Raw genomic sequence first — 16929 nt, 5'->3', positions numbered from 1 at the left:
GCAGTGCTGTGCTGAATTTTGACTCAAAATATTTAATCATTTGCTCTACTTTACTGTTAGCTGTACTTAGTGGCTCTGTGAGTTTGGGCTGATGTTTGTTAATGTATTTTTTTAAAAATAACTAATGACAGCTAACCTATCTGCTTTAAAAGTGACTAAGAAAACATTGAGATAGTATTAATAAATTACTGTATACACAGTGAAATATTATTATATATTTAATTCTTCTTGACCGTTGTAACAATGAATGAAAATCTCAATATACTTTATAAAAAGTTTTGGATGTATCTTTTTTTAATATACTTTATTTTGACGAGTAATTTCAAGTTCACAACAAGATTGAGCAGAAGGTAGAAAGATTTCCCATATATCCTCTGTCCTCCCATATTGCACAGCCACCCCATACTCATCGTCCTGCACCGGAGTGGTATATTTATTACAGTCAGTGAACCTATACTGACGCATCACTATCAGTTTACGTTAGAGATCACTCTTGGTGTTGTGCTTTCCATGGATTTGGACAAGTATGTAATGCCATTTTTCTACCAATATAGTATCATACGGAGTAGTTCTACTGTCTGAAAGTCCTCTCTGCTTTGTCTGTTCATCCCTCCTCCATCTTTAGCCTGTGGCCACCTTCTGGTCTCAATAGGCCCAATCTGTCTCAATAGCTTTGCTTTCTCCAGAATGTCATATAGTTGGAGTCATATTTATAGTATGTAACCTTTTAGATTGACTTCTTTCACTCAGTAATCTGCATTTGAGTTTCCTCCATCATTTCTTGGCTTAATGACGGATTTCTTTTTAGTGCTGGATAATATTCCATTGCCTGGATGTAGCAGTTGTACATTCACTTGGTGAAGGATATTTTGGTTACTTTGAAGCTGTGGCATTTACGAAGCTGCCGTAAACAGTTGTGTGCAGCTCTTTTTTGTCTAGGCATACATTTTTCAACTCGTAAGTAAGTATCGTTTGCCAGATCACATGGTAAGAGTATGTTGAGTTTTGTAAGAAACTGCCAAACTGTCATCCAAAGTGACTCTCCCATTTTGCATCCCCACCAGTGTTGAAGGAGAGTTCCTGTTGATGTGCATTCTTGTAGCATTCAGTGATAGTAGTATTTTGGATTTTCGCTACACTAATAGTTATGTAGTAATATATATAATAGGCTTTTTTTTTTTTGGTAAAAGTTTACATGATAAAATGTCATTTGCTAGTATAATAGAAGATGATTCCAGAAAAGCTCAGCAGAAATTTTTCTGTGAGGTTTGGAGGTAGAAATATCTCCAGGAAAAGGTTGATTTTGGCTCTCAGATTAACTGGATGAGGAATAGTAATGCTTGCCTTCATGTGTTTGTTTTAACAGGTATTGAAACAAAGGCACATATCTTGAAGGCGCTAGCACCTCCTACCATTGTCAACTGGTAAAATGTTTAATTTTTTCAACTATAAAATTTCTATTAGCTGTAAAGTGTATTAAGTTAAAACCAAATGTGGGTAAATTATCAGAAAGAAATATTTTCTTTCTATTTTGTGATTGTAGAATTATGAAAGCTATGAGACGGTAGCTTTGATATTAATTTTAATTCCACATGAGCCCCATTGGAACATTGAGCCGTGTTGTTCAGCAGTACTGTTTAACCTGTCTTTCCTCAATTTGAATTTCATTAAGTATCTCTGCAAGAATTTGAACTTAGTGTCCTTTTAATTTTTCAAAGTTTAGCACTATTTAGACGGTAGTAACATTTCAACGTGTGCTGGTCCTTTGAAATTTGTGCTTATTTAAAATTTTTAATTGTACGTTTTAACAGAAATTGTAGGTTGAAGGCTAGGAAAATGGCAATCTATCTATCTATATACAGTAATCTGTAGCAAGAGCTGCCTGTTAAATAGTTGTCATGGAGTAAAATATAGCATAGTTTTATTCTTTCCTTGCTGTGACTTCTGAAGTGAGTTACAGTTTGTGAAGTTTTGGGGCAAGAATTTAAAGATCAAGTGTCTGGAAGTTTTTAGTATTTTGAGAAATGAAAATAAAATTGTATATAACTGTTAGAAGGAAGAGTCTAGTGGTCAAATGCTTTGAGACTGTAGAAACAATAAATGTTTTATCTATTAGAAACATGCTTATTGACATTTAGCTTCTATTTCAGAAGATCATTTCAGAATCTTTGCTCACATCTGTTGTGTTCACTGATTTTACACTACTGATTTTTAAGAAGTTACATAAATAGTGTTCATTATTAAAAACTAGACGCAGTATGAAAGTGAAAAGTGAAGTCGCTCAGTTATGTCTGACTCTTTGAGACCCCATGGACTGTAGCCTACCAGGTTCTTCCATCCATGGGATTTTCCAGGCAAGAGTACTGGAGTGGGTTGTCATTTCCTTCTCCAGGGATTGACCTGGCCCAGGGGTTGAACCCGGGTCTCCTGCGTTGCAGGCAGATGCTTTGCTGTGTGGGCACCGGGGAAGCCCCTCTATACGGTAAGAGTGTGTAAGTGAGAGGGGAGCTTCCCTGATTCTGTGTTTTCAGTTGTGCAGTTGCTTTACAGTGGTTTAGTTTCTGCTGTAGAGCAGGACGGATCAGCTATGTGTGTTTATACATCCCCTTTTATTGTATTTCCTTCCCATTTACCCTGTTCCCTGATTCTTTTGCTCAATTCTTACCCCTTACCAATCTGGAGTGTGTCCTTCCAGACTTCTTAACATGCATGTCCAAGAGTGCTGTCCTTTAGTGAAGCAAGTGTGAGGGAAAAGGACTATACCTTGCACATTGGTGTGCCTTCACTTTACTTCAGACAGTTCTTTGCCTACATCTTCTTAAGCAATATACTTGGCTAAATGAGGAATGCTTAGAAGTGACCAAATATATCAGAGCATAGTATTTTCTCTATAGATTTCTTTCAGCAAGAATAAAAGGGAAATTCTTTGGAAACCCCAAATTTTAAATTTGTAGCTAAGAATAGATCCATGGAGTTCAGATTTATATTGAAATTGCAGAGTTAATTTACTGTGTATTGAATAATAGGTGTTAAATAGTAAAGCACTTATATAAATGACTGCAGTTAGTATTGCCTTTATTGAGAGTCAGCTAGATCGGGATACAGAAAGAAGTGATTTGGGAATTTTAGTTCATCTCCTTAGGGCGGAGGAGAAGCAAGTGCTATGGCAAAGTGACAGAGGTAACTGTCTCATAAGTTTGCCTAGATTTGATCATGTACCCAAGAAAGGGAAAGGAAATCCATTGTTCACATAGGTTGATTGTTCAGTCACTCAGTTCTGTCCTACTCTTTGCGACCCCAAGGACTGCAGCACGCCAGGCTTCCCTGTCCATCACCAACTCCTGGAGCTTGCTCAAACTCATGTCCATAGAGTTGGTGATGCCATCCAACCATCTCATCCTGTGTTGTCCCCTTCTCCTGCTGCCTTCAATCTTTCCCAGCATCAGGGTCTTTTCAAATGAGTCCGTTCTTCACATCAGGTAGCTAAAGTATTGGAGTTTCAGCTTCAGCATCATCAGTCCTTCCAATGAATGAACATCCAGGACTGATCTCCTTTAGGATGGACTGGTTGGATCTCCTTGCAGTCCAAGGGACTCTCAAGAGTCTTCTTCAACACCACAGTTCACAAGCATCAATTCTTTGGTGCTCAGCTTTCTTTATAGTCCAACTCTCACATCCATACATGACTACTGGAAAAACCATAGCTTTGACTAGATGGACCTTTGTTGGAAAAGTCATGTCTCTGCTTTTTAATATGCTATCTAGGTTGGTCATAACTTTTCTTCCAAGGAGCAAGTGTCTTTTAATTTCATGGCTATATTCACCATCTGCAGTCATTTTGGAGACCCCCAAAAAAGTCTGTCACTGTTTCCATTATTTCCCCATCTATTTGCCGTGAAATGATGGGACCAGATGCCATGATCTTAGTTTTCTGAATGTTGAGTTTTAAGCCAAGTCTGCTCTTTCACTTTCATCAGGAGGCTCCTTAGTTCTTCTTTTTCTGCCTTAAGGGTGGTGTCATCTTCATATCTGAGATTATTGATATTTCTCCTGGCAATCTTGATTCCAGCTTGTTTTTCATCCAGCCTGGCATTTCACATGATGTACTCTGCATATAAGTTTAAATAAGCAGGGTGACAATATACAGCCTTGATGTACTCCTTTCCTGATTTGGAACCAGTCTTAATTGTATGATGACTGTAATTAACCAGGTTAATTGTATTATGAAGTAAATGGAATTTCATGGACGATTTGAGAAACCCAGTGTCTTGAATTCTAAAACTTAGAATTCTACCTCTTCATGTTTGGGAGCTACTTATATTTAGAAGTTCTAAAAGTTAGGAAATGATGTAAAAATTGATCTGTTTCACATGTATAAATGTCCTTTGTGTAGTTGCTGAGTTGAAGCATTTAAAACTCCTCTAAGAAAAATCAAGAGAAGCAGATTTTGATTAGAATTTTATTTTAATGCTAGTTATTAGTAGTATTATTAGTTAATATTAGTTATTAGTAGTCCCCCTAAAAATGACATGTAGAGTTTAAATGAAGACATTAACAAATAGAATTGTATGTGAATACATTTAGATTCATTATCATTGTTACTCAATAGTATTTTAAGTCTATGTTACAGATTCACAGCAAGTTGATGACTTTCTTGATGTTCAGTTATATTGATTAAAAAAAGGGAAATTCTATCTATGATTCTAGTGAGTCATACTTAAGTATTTTATAGAGTAGCGACGTTTTGATGGCCTTCACTTGATCCAATATTCCACATTTGGATGGTAGCAGAAAGTATTAGTTGCATGTATAGTCGTGCAGCAGAGAGGAATTGTTCAGAATATTTTTTTTGTATGTGAAGTTGATTAGAAGTTAGAAAGGAAATGGGACAGTGTCAGGGTTGCTGCTCCCTTGACTTCACATGAAAAGATTTCTTAGAGTCAGGCCAAATATGTCTCATAGCTATCGAAAGTAGATTCCTTTTTGTTACACCTTCTACTTTTAAAACACAAACTTGTTTTTGAACATTTATGAAAAAGCTGCAGAGGGTAGGAAAAACTGGGCACATTGAAGAATGGAAGAGAGGAGCAGGAAGACTACTCTTAATCTTAGTAGCTTTTCATTTTGAAACCTGTTCAGATTAGTGGTAAAATAATTGAGTTTATGAAAAGAAGAAAGCATTTTATGGAATGGGACTGGAGTGGGATCCAGAGAGTGGGCTTCAGTAGTTCTTTGTTGTAAAATCCAAGGACATGTAAATCTTTGCATGGAATATTAGATATGCAAAAAAATACTAGCATATGTCTTTTCGTAAACATAAATTTGTATTCATCTAACTAAAGCTCATGGAAAGAAATTCACAAAATTGACTGGCTGGCTAAGGAGGCTGAATGGACTGGTACCAATTCCAAATACAAGATGTGTTAAGCATAGTTATTTCCTATTATTATTTTATAAGGGACTCAAGGATATACATGTGATTTCAGCCTATTCTAACTTTTGAATCTTTATTGTGTGCTTAGTCACTCAGTTGTGTCCAACTCTTTGCGGTACCATGGGCTGTAGCCCGCCAGGCTCCTCTGCCCATGGGGATTCTCCAGGCAAGAATACTGGAGTGGGTTGCCATGGCCTCTTCCAGGGGATCTTCCCAACGCAGGGATTGAACCCAGGTCTCCCACATTGCAGGCGGATTCTTTACCGTCTGAGCCACCAGGGAAGCCCCCTGAGCTACCAGGGAATCTTTATTAAATCAGTAATAATAGCAGCTGGGAATTGTGTACTTATTATGAGGCAAGTGTGATATTCTTCACATGTATTAGGTGTTTATGTGATACAGATATTTCTCTCCCCATTTTACAGATGAGGAGACGAGGGTAGGTAATTTATCTCGGGTGACATTTAGTATGAATGTTCATTAGAAGAACTGATGCTGAAGCTGAAACTCCAATGCTTGGCCACCTGATGCGAAGAGCTGACTCATTGGAAAAGACCCTGATGCTGGGAAAGATTGAAGGCAGGAGGAGAAGGGGACGACAGAGGATGAGATGGTTGGATGCCATCACTGACTCAGTGGACATGAGTTTGAGTAAACTCCGGGAGTTGGTGATGGACAGGGAGACCTGGCATGCTGCAGTCCATGGGTTCGCAAAGAGTCGGACACGACTGAGCGACTGGACTGACTGACTGACATTTAGTAAGTAGTTGAGCTAAGTGTCAAGCCTAGTCTTTTTGGCTCCATAGCCTAAACTCTCAGTAAGAGTACAGTTGAATTGACTTTAGTACCTTTAGAATCAGAGGGAAGAAGAAATTATCAAGGTAAAACAAAATATTAATATTGGTACCCCCAGTTTTTTTTAATAAATAAACAAATTTAAAATGCTACTAAAACTTACGTTGTGTTTTGTAATTTATATAGAGTGCGTTCACCTACTTTTCTTGCTTTTCTCTCACGGGAGTTTTGTGAGGTATTTGTTACCACCCCAGTCTTACAGTGAATCTGAAGCTTGGGGATGCTGATTGACTTGTCCCATGTTACACAGCAGGTGAATGAGGGGCCATCATCACACCTAGAGCATAGCTGTAGTTGTGAAAGGAACGGGTCTGTTGAACAGTTTTTATGTGCAATCAAACCAGTGTTGCAGGTAGTAGGACCTTTGGTAGATCTTATAAAAAGTGTGTAAATGAAGCAAGTACCTGTCTGCTTTGAAACTCCACATGAAAAAGAAATTTGTACCAAAACCAGCTACACTAATAACTAGCATTTATCATGCCTTTGCATTTTCCCAGAGTCCCTTATTACCTGTGCTGTGCTTAGTCACTTAGGTCATGTCCAACTGTTTGCAACCCCATGGACGGTAGCCCGCCAGGCTCTTCTGTCCATGGGGATTCTCTATGCAAGAATACTGGAGTGGGTTGCTGTGCCCTCCTCCAGGGAATCTTCGCAACCCAGGGATCGAACTCGGGTCTCCTGCATTGCAGGCAGATTCTTTACCGTCTGAGCCACCAGGGAAGCCCCCCTTATTATCTGCTGCACTTTAAATTTCGTGCATATGGGGAAATAAGGTACAGAAAAGTTATTTCATTAATATCACACTTATGGATCTCAGGCTGTAATTGGTTTTTTTAGTTCAGGAAGTGATTAATTGCAGGATGACTGGCTCATTCTGGTTTGCCTGGGACTTTTGTGGTTTTAGTACTGAAAAGTCCTGAATCCCAGGAAACCCTGAAGTCCTAGGCAAACCAGAGTGGTTGGGTATCCTGATTGTCCCACTTTGTGATGGATTGGGGATAGGAGTAGGGTTGCCATACAAAATACCAGGCATTGGAATTTCAGATAAGCATTGAATAATGTTTTACTATGTGTCCCAGATATTGCATGGACATACGTTCGCTGAAATTTGTTGTTTAATTGAAATTCAGCTTTAACTGTACTGAGTTTTTGTTATTTGTTAAATCTGGCAACCCTAAGGAAGAGTGAAGGGAAATTCCAGTGGATAAATCCACTTTACGCCTTTTTGCATGTGGACCTCAGGCTTTTATACATTTATCTGTGTAAGAGAAGATCACCTGGCAGTTTCCTTTTCCGGGGTGCTTGACTCGTTCTTTTAGCCAGGTGGCCAGACATGTGAGAGATCAGGATGAATGTATGAAAGCTGATTTTGCCAATGCATTAAAACTTGTGTGTGTTGGTATGAGCAGTTCTCCTTTACTCGGCAGGAAATTTAACCCAGATCTGAACTCCTCTCCTTACCAGCTCAATCTCATAGACCACCCACATCATCTTTAGACTTTGTGTTAAAAAGTACTTCTGTTAAAATAGTACATTCATGTGATTCAGAATGAAAAGGAAGTAAGGGCTTTCCGTACTCCTTTCTTACACTTGTTCTTTTTCCCACCACGGAGACAATCTCATCTGATTGGAAAATGTTAAGTTTTTGAAATGAATTTGTAGATGTCTTCTCATTGAGGATTTTCCCTTGTTTGTTTTGTTATTTAAAACGGAGAACTCTTTTCCTGCTTCTTTTCCCTTTAGCCCCCAAAGGAGAGGGGAAAGTACTTTATGTAGAAGACAGAAATGGGTTCACAGGTCATTTAAATCTCCAATGTTTGGTGGTCTGTTGGTACTTTTAAATCATTTTAGGAGTCCTTTACATCAGTAGAATATAGTTTTGAAATAGAACTAGTTTAATTCCATCAACATTAGTGGTGAGCAAATTAGGACTTAGTGACTTGAACAATGACTTACAGTAATTGGTTGCAGAGCTGAGATTGGTGTAGGTGTGTATTTGAGTATTCTTGTGCACAGAGGTATTGATTAAAACCCTTGTTCTATGTCAGGCAGGAAAAGATAAAGATTCCTCTAATTTCTTTGTTTTTTATTTAATTTTATGCCAATACCCAGCATTTTTTCTTTTTTGAAAAAACATCCGTCTTGGACTTTATGTAGAAAAGGAAAGTGGAATAAAAGTAGTAAATTTAAATAAAGTACTTCAGTCAAGGTTAGGGAAGTCAAGGTACTGTATTTGTAGTTCAAGGAGAATACCCAAGAGTCCTAAGTTATTTCAACTATTAGTATAAAAGGACTGAAAATCTAAAAATTACAGTGGAGGGCTGAAGATTATGTAAAGTTGTCTCTGTTCAGCAGCTTTTTAATTTTTAAAAATATTTCCAAAAATTTTAATTTTGAAATTTAATGTTTCTTTTTCTTTATTGAAGCATAGTTGATTTACAATATTGTGCATTTCGGGTATATGGCGAAGTGATTCAGATAGATATCTGTATTTTAGATTATTTTCCATTGTAGATTATTATGAGATACTGAATGTAGTTCTCTGCTCTACAGTGAATCCTTGATGCTTATCTATTTTATGTATAGTATTAATAGTTTGTAGCTTTTAATCCCATACTCCTGATTGATCCTCCCTCCCTTCCCCTTTGCTAACCTGTTTGTTTTCTAAGTTTTGAGACTCTGTTTCTGTTTTGTGTAGATCCATTTGTATTATTATTATTTTTATCCTTTTGAGAAAGCTGAATTTTTTTTAAACAGTTGATTTACATTGTTATGTTAGTTTCAAGTATACAGCAGAGTGATTCAGTTTTTATATATATAAAGAATACACGTAAGAATTCAGTTATATATGTATATGTAAATATGTGTACTCACTTGTCTATATATGTAAAGAATGTATAACAGAATATAAATACCTTTTCAGATTCTTTTTATCGTTTGTTACAAGATACTGAGTAGAGTTTCATGTACTATGTCCTTGTTGGTTATCTGTTTTATGTATATAGTGGTGTGTATATGTTATTTCCAAGTGCCTCATTTTCCCTTCCTCCCTTTCTCCTTTGGTAACTATAAATTTGTTTTCTCTGTCTTTGGGGTCTGTTTCTGTTTTATAAATAAGTTCATTTGTATCTTTGTTTTTAGATCTGCATATGAGTGATATGTGTGATGCTGTCCTTCTCTGACTTAGTATGGTAGTGTCTGGGTCCATCCATGTTGCTGCAGATGGTGATACTCTTTTATGGCTGGGAGGTAGCCCATGTGTGTGTGAGTGTGTGTGCTGTACCCATTCTTCTGCCAGTGGACATTTAGGTTGCTCTTCTTTGGGACATTCAGAAGCACTAGTTCATGGCTATTGTAAGTAGTGATAGCTGCCATAAACACTGGGAAGCATATGTCTTTTTGAATTAGACTTTTCATCATTTCCAGATACACGCCCAGGAGTTGGGCTGCTGGATTATATGGCAGCTCTGTTTTCAGTTTTATACTGTTGTCCGCAGTGGCTGCACCAGACTGCATTCCCAGCATAGGATGGGTTGCTTTCCTCCACACCCGCTCCATTATTTGTTACTTATAAGTTCTTATTGCGGTTTTGATTTTCGTTTCTCTGCTAATCAGTGATGTTGAACATCTTTTCACATGCCTGTTGGCTGTCTCTGTCTCTTCTTTCAATAAATATCTATTTAGGTCTGCTGCTCGTTTTCTGATTGTTTCTTTCTTTTTTTTTTTTTTTTTTGATACTGAGCTATGTGAGCTGTTTGTATAGCTGTTTGTACATTTTGGATATAATTCCTAGTTAGTCTCATTGTTGAAAGTATTTTCTCCCATTCTGTAGGTTGTCTTTTTATGGTTTCCTTTACTGGGCGAAAGTGTTTAATTAGATCTTATCTGTTTATTTTATTTAATTTGCCTTGGGAGACTGGTTAAATTTATTTCTAGGGTTTTTTTTTTGGACACTTTTTAAGCTTTTTATTCTGTGTTGGTGTATAGCTGATTAACAATGTTGTGATAGTTTCAGTTGGACATTGAAGGAACTCGGCTGTACATACACATGTATCCATTCTCCCCCAAACTCTCCTCCTATCCAGGCTGCCGCATAACATTGAGCAGAGTTCCATGTAGTATACAGTAGGTCCTTGTTGGCTATCCTTTTTGAATATAGCAGTGTGTACATGTTCACTGATACACAACTTTAAATGGGACTTTTTAAACTGCTTTTCAGTTTTTAATTTAAATATATTTATGGTGAAGACTTGAATTTTCCTCCCTCCTTCCTTCCTTCCTCTCCTTTTCCCTTTCTTCCTTCTTTCCTTCCAGTGTGTCTTTAGAGCCCAAAATTTTATTTTCTGAGATTAGAATAAATAAAAGCCTTGTAGTTTTCTTAAACAGAAAAGACCAAACTATTATTTCCTCATCAGATTTCCTAGTTGTGAATTGAAAGTTCATTTAATCCAGATGGTACATGACTCAGTCCTCTAAAAATGTCCTTAATAGACTTTCTGGTCCAGAATCTCTTGACCTTTTTAATTTGTTGTATTAAGGAAGTACTTACATGGATTAATGGGCTTGATTTTTAGCTGTACAGTCTAATTTCATGCATAAAACAGTAACAGCTGTGAGGTCAGAGTTCAGGTTTTAAAAGTTGTTAAAGATTTTATTAATTTTTGAAGTTTTAGAAAGGAAAAATCTTTTTCAGTAAAGGAAGAGTGAGAATAAATGCAGTATTGAGTCAAGGTAATAAATTAGCTTATATGTAAGAGTTAAAAATGTTCAGTTGGGTCTGGGTGGTGTGTTTTTGTTTTTGCAGCAGTGCACACAGTAAGTGAATGTTAAAACCATTGTTCTGAAGCAGATGTGTATGTTTCATATTTTTATTAGGATCTTAGTATTGGGTGACAGAGAAGCAAACATGTTCATCACAGCCAGGCGCCTACCTAAAGAAACACTTTCCTGAAAGCAAATCATAATTGCTGGCTGCATTTCCCATTACAACTCAGTAAAGTCTGGTTCTGGGAAGGAAATCTTTCTTTCTGCCCTTTTGACCCCAGTTTCTCATTTCAAAATAAGTAATTTGGATAATTTATCAGGACTCTTTTGGTTCTGTAGCAATGTGACTGCGACTTTTGTGGAAAAGGAGAATTGTAAGTAGGCGGAGAAGGCAATGGCACCCCACTCCAATACTCTTGCCTGGAAAATCCCATGGACGGAGGAGCCTGGTAGGCTACAGTGCATGGGATCACTAAGAGTCGGACATGACTGAGTGGCTTCACTTTCAGTTTTCACTTTCATGCATTGGAGAAGGAAATGGCAACCCACTCCAGTGTTCTTGCCTGGAAAATCCCAGGGACGGGGGAGCCTGGTGGGCTGCCGTCTACGGGGTCTCACAGGGTCAGACACGACTGAAGCGACTTAGGAGCAGCAGCAGCAGAGGACCTTTTTATCTTCCCCTCCCCCCTTTTAAACTAATAATAAAGTATTAGCTCTAGAGTTTAGGGAGTGTGGGGAGTTAAAGTTCAGGTGGGCTTTGGAGTCAAACATGTTGGTTAAAATTTCACCTTATCTGTTAGATGTGTCTTTGGACACAATCTGCTTGAAATTGGGTTTTAGTGACAATTAAAATGAGATGATACAAAGCTTCCTACACTGTACTTCCTTGCTTGGTATTCAGAATTGCTTCCTATTAATTGCAAGCTGGGTGAAAATTATAGTTAACACTTCATGCCACCAAATACAGATTTTTGCTTTTCATCGCTGTGCAATTCACTTACTTAAAATTTGTTAGAGATAAAATGCTAAGCTGAATATTTTTCCAGATATGAATAGTTATGTAGTCTGGATGCATATTTGGGTGTTGTAGGCTACACGGAAGACGGGGGGGAGGGGGATAGAATTGGGTGGTGGGCAAGGTTAACCAAGACATCAGTTAATTGTGGGCATCACAGTGCCCCCTCTGGAGCATTTTCTTGTCACCTTCTCTCCCTGTGTGGGTCACTCCCTCTGCCCCCAGTGAATTTGTAGGAGAATTTTCAAGTGTAGGGGTTCTTTCTCTGCTCTGGAAATTGAACTTTCAGATGCCTTTTCTTGGTGGCGGTGAGTGTAGGAGCGAAGACTCTCTGTATTGGCAGGGTGAACATCAGGGTTATTGACCTAGTCCCTCCTGTGGCTATGGCAAAGTCATGGATTCAGAGCACCTCCTGATTCCATTGTCAGGTCTCCAACTTGTGGAGGTTGATGGGTTGAGACACTCTTATGTGGCATCTCTCCTGAGCCTGTGACATTGTTGTAGATGAGCCACATCTGAGCAGGCAGAACCGTGGAATATTATTACAGTGTGAAGGTGGTCCCTTTGATAGCCTGTGCCCCCTACCCCATATATTCAGGCATCTACAGTTTTTTTTTTTTTTTTCTTTAACTTTTATTGAAACACATTGTCTCTGGAAGCTTTTCATATGAGGATTTGTAGCTTTTTGTGGGGAGGGGGAGTTAATACAATTTGTATGACTATGATATTACTAATACCCCTTGGTAACAATTTAACATCAGAATTTCATAGATTCCTGAAGCATATTATTTGAAGGTGATTTTGTAGGTGAGTATTAATCTCCATTACTTTATGTGTAATTATTTTTATAACTCCAACTTCTCTCTTCTGTTTTCTGACAATTACTCATGGTTCTGTCTGCCCTCCTCCTGCCTCCACTCTGTCTCCTGTGTTCTTCTCAAATAATAGATGCCCCACAGGGAAAGATTTTCCTTTAACCTGATCATTGTGAGTTTAAACAGAAGCTAAGTAAAATTATGTAAGATGTAAATAACTTATTTTGACCTAATACAGTTGACCATCTATATAGAATATTTTAAAAACATTTCAGGTGTTTGAACCTAACTAGGTATAATCACACTTTCACATTTAAAGATTTAGTGTTGACGAATCTTTCATTGCACAAATAATGATTGTGCTGGTGCTCAGTCGTGTCTGACTCTTTGTGACGCCATGGACTGTTTCCTGCCAACTCCTCTGTCCGTGGGATTCTCCAGGCAAGAACACTGGAGTGGGTTGCCATTTCCTCCTCCAAAATAATGATGGGTCATCTCCTAAAGTTAAACTTGACTCATCTTGTTATTTTAATTAGCAGTTGTGAGAGTATAGTAAAGGTGGATGTTATTATAGTCTTCAAAGATTAATGCACTTTGACCAGTTATAGCTTTTTTCAATTTTTTTATAATTAGGACTGTACATTGAAGTCCCTCTAGGTTAACTACATGTACATATAACTTATTTTTAATGGCTGTATATCATCCACACTGTGGATGTATAAGTTCTTTAACCATTCTTTGATTTTAAATTGTTTTCTATTTTCAGTTGTTAAAAAAATTTCCAGACAATTTTCCTATCTAGTAGGATTTATTCAGCAGTTCAGATTAGGCAGCATCCAGTCTAGCAGACAGAAAGGAGCTCCAAAGAGTTGTACGAAGCAGGAGATTTTTTTTTCCCCGGCTAACCATGCGGCATGCAGGATCTTAGTTCCCGACTAGGGATTGAACTGTGTCCTCTGCAGCGAAAGCGCAGATTCTTAACCACTGGACCTCCAGGGAAATCCCAGCAAGATATTTTTATAGATCACAATAAGTGAGAGAAAGGAAATTATGCTGGGCATTTGCTACTTGGTTCAAGAGGGTTACTTTGCTTTATATGGAGCAAAGGAATTGGACCTGGGTCAGGTAACTTGTGCTGAGCAGGCAAGGCTGATAGGATAACACACGCCTGCTGTTTCTGGGAAAGCTGAGCACAGAAACTTAGCCAGGTTGTACTTTGCTGACATGGGGTTTAGCATGAGCTACTCCATCTTGGGCCTAATCTGGTTAACTTCAACAGTTTTTTTGCCTTTGAAGCAGTACTGTCTGCATCCTCTAAGCCTTGCCTTCCGACTGTACTACTTACCATAATTCCTTGTTATATCATCTCTCCTTTTGTTCCTTGAATACTAGAACCTCAGGCTTTCTCTCACTCATTACTCCTATCCTATCCTGAGCTTCAGTGGTTTCAGCCTTTCTGCTCCTTGGCCTCCTGTCCTTAAATGATCTCATTCCAGTCTGCCTCTGCTTCCCCTTTCTCAGTTACTGTATCTACACCTCCCCACGAGCAGTAACTAAACACCCTCAGCGGTCCTAACTTCAGACACTCTACGCAGACTACTTACTGTTACTACCTCCTGTGGTTCCAACTTAACTCTTGTGCCTCAACTCCGACAATTCTATAACCCAAGCCAGGATCTAATTCTCTTCATCTGTTTCCTTCTCATAAACCTTTCCCTCTTCATGGCATTCCTTTCTCAAGTTAAAATTCCCTTATCAGTCATTTTATTCGCTGTCTTGGAAATAGCCTTAGTTTCTTTGTCACCCCCCGCCCGCCGCTTTACCCTCTTTTGTTCTGGTGTTGCCTAATAGAATCCCCTCATTGGTTCAGGCAGCTCTCCCTGATCGTCTTTGTGCTCTGCCAGCTGACCTTGTCAGGGACGCACACACTGGCTTGATCGGTTTCACCGACCACACGTGGGCCTTGTGAGCTGCCAGGTGAGCTGCTGGTGTCTCCTACTCCACTCACTCTCTTGTTTTCCTAGATGACTGTCTTACACTTTCTCAATTTTTTAGTCGTTTCCTTTCTTTCTCCCTCTCAGCCAGTGTTGCGTCCTGTTACTCTGATCACATAGAAGCACCCAGAAGAGGATCTCCCACCAGCTCCTTCCCACCCACATGTCTCTGCCTTCCTGTTCCTGTCTGAGGCCAACCTCTTCCACTTGGGTACCATGTTCACCCTCTCTCCTACCCAAAGATGTTACTGTCTTCTGCACCCTTCATATCTGTCATCTGCATCCATGGATATGGAGAGCTGACTGTACTGTGTCATTTTATGTAGACAGCTGGAGTATCCCAGGAGTTTCCTGGAAACGGCCCTCCTAGGATTCAGAGGAATGACTGTAATCCTTATCGTTCCTCTTTTGGGTCATAGCCATCACTGTCCTTGCAAGCTGCACTATCTCTTACCATAATATTTATTTTATTAGCCACCCTACATGGCCTGTGCGATCTTAGTTCCCTGAGCAGCAATCGAACCTGGGCCCTGGCAATGAAAGCACCAAGTCCAGCCACAGGACTGCCAGGGAATTCCCGTGGCTCTTTATTTTTAAAACAAAAGGAATTGCTTTGTCCTGCCCTATTACTCATTTCTCTAATCCTCTTCCTAGAGATCTCTTCTTATTTTTTCTTTAACTGTCTCCAGTTGGGCTCTCATCTTTAACATCAGTTCTTTTCAAAGTCAGTAATGACCTTCACATTGTCAAATCCAGTATCTTAATTCTCAGTCCTCCTCTTTTTTTTTTTTTTGATATTTGAAAAAATTGTTGTCTTCCCTTGTGGCTCAGCTGGTAAAGAATCCTCCTGCAATGTGGGAGACCTGGGTTGGGAAGGTCCCCTGGAGAAGAGAAAGGCTACCCACTCCAGTATTCTGGCCTGGAGAATTCCACGGACTGTATAGTCCATGAGGTGGCAAAGAGCCGGACATGATTGAGCAACTTTCACTTGACTTTCTTTTCACTTTCACTGTAAAAAAAATTGTAGTAACATATAACAATTTACCGTTGTAATCACCTTTAAGTTCATTGGCATTAAGCATATTCACATTGTTGTGCACCGTCAGCTGTCTCCAGAATGTTCCCATCATCCAGACTGTCCCATCATCCAGCAAACATTGCTTCCGTTCCCTCAGCCCCTGGCAGCTCTACTCACCATCTCTGTGCCTTTGCTTATTGTAGGTATCTCATATCAGCGGAGTCAGATATTTGTCCTTTTGTGTCTGCCTTATTCCACTTAGCATGATGTTTTCAGGGTTCATACATATAGCATGTATTAGAACTTCGTTCTTTTTTTAAGGCTGAATAATATTTCATTGTGTGGCAGTCACATTTTGTTTATACACTTAACCTATCTTGAATATTCAGCTTGTTTCTTTCAGCTGTCACGAAATGCTGCTGTGAACTTCGGTGTACAGATATCTGTTTGAGTCCATGCTTTCAGTCCTTTTGGAAGTATACCCACAAGTGGAATTGCTGGATCGTATGTTAACTCTGTGTTTAATTTTTTAAGGGACATCTGTTTCCAGTAGCAGCTGTACCATTTTACATTCCCACCAGCATCAGTAAGTGTTCCGGTTTCTCCACTTCTGCCTCTGGGCCAGTGCTTGTCATTTTCTTTTTTTTTTCTTCTTTTTTGATAATGGGTGTGAAGTCTCCATCTCATTGGTGCCTCTATTTACATCTGTCTTTGCTGACAACACCTATAGAGCGGGTCGGTCCTCCTGTCCACCCTCCTGTTCCTCTGTCAGCAGTGGCTCCTCCTCTCCTGCCCCGTTGCTGGCCCTTCTATTTGCCATTTGCACGTGTTCTCACTTCCGAGGCATCTCAGCCAGTCTCACAGTTGAAATACCATAAATAGGCTGAGAATTCCCAAAGTTACCTCTCATCAAACAGAACTAGTTTTTTTTGTTGTTGTTGTTGTTGTTTTTTTTTTGGCAAAATCTGCCCTCTTGCAGTCTTCCCTTCTCAGTAAATGCTGTTCAGTATTTTTTTGATGTCTCAAGCCCCAAA

General features: G+C 39.0%; 1 protein-coding gene across 3 annotated transcripts in view; it reads left to right on the top strand.

Moving 5' to 3' along the window:
• ACSL3 (acyl-CoA synthetase long chain family member 3) overlaps window positions 1–16929 on the top strand; it is a 72967-nt gene that overhangs the window by 15711 nt on the left and 40327 nt on the right. The window contains exons 1-2 of one of the 3 annotated variants that reach the window (XM_043909881.1): window positions 1381–1424; window positions 16430–16481. The exons of 1 other annotated variant lie outside the window; for it this stretch is intronic. The gene's annotated coding sequence lies outside the window, so the exon portion shown is untranslated. Of the gene's footprint in view, window positions 1–1366; window positions 1425–16429; window positions 16482–16929 lie in introns of those variants that run through there. One more of the 3 variants, XM_043909879.1, reaches the window with a different exon arrangement.

Source organism: Cervus elaphus, chromosome 8 (assembly GCF_910594005.1).
Source record: "Cervus elaphus chromosome 8, mCerEla1.1, whole genome shotgun sequence".
NCBI classification, from domain to species: Eukaryota; Metazoa; Chordata; class Mammalia; order Artiodactyla; family Cervidae; genus Cervus; species Cervus elaphus.
The sequence above is the reverse complement of the archived record's forward strand: the minus strand, read 5'-3'. Positions and strand labels throughout refer to the sequence as shown.